The sequence below is a fragment of the Gekko japonicus genome, unplaced genomic scaffold (assembly GCF_001447785.1).
Source record: "Gekko japonicus isolate JY-2015 unplaced genomic scaffold, Gekko_japonicus_V1.1 scaffold790, whole genome shotgun sequence".
In the NCBI taxonomy this organism is placed as follows: domain Eukaryota; kingdom Metazoa; phylum Chordata; class Lepidosauria; order Squamata; family Gekkonidae; genus Gekko; species Gekko japonicus.
In genome coordinates this window covers 198,690-199,061 of record NW_015163626.1, presented here as the reverse complement: position 1 = coordinate 199,061, position 372 = coordinate 198,690, and positions in this window count along the sequence as shown.

Genomic DNA, 372 nt, shown 5'->3' with positions numbered 1-372 from the left:
GGGGGGGAGAAACAGCAAAGTGTTTAGAATGTTGGAGGCAGGACTCAGCCAAAGCAGCCAGTGGATAGGGAGACCCTCTGAATGACAGATCAGAGAGCGAACTGATTTTGGAGCGTGTTGGAATGTTCAGGGGAGTCCATGAGCAAAATAGAACTATATATACCGGAGAATATGAAAATTAGGCAGTGTCAATAATATGTAAATAAAGAAATATGTTGATCTATTTTCTTTAGTAGAGACATTAGAGGTCTGTAGATTTTTTTTCTATAAAAGGAAACTATTTCTCAAGCGAACTGTATTGACGAGCCTGAAGAGATGTATTTTGTATATTATCTATGATTTTGTCCATTATGAAATAATCCCATAAAGATA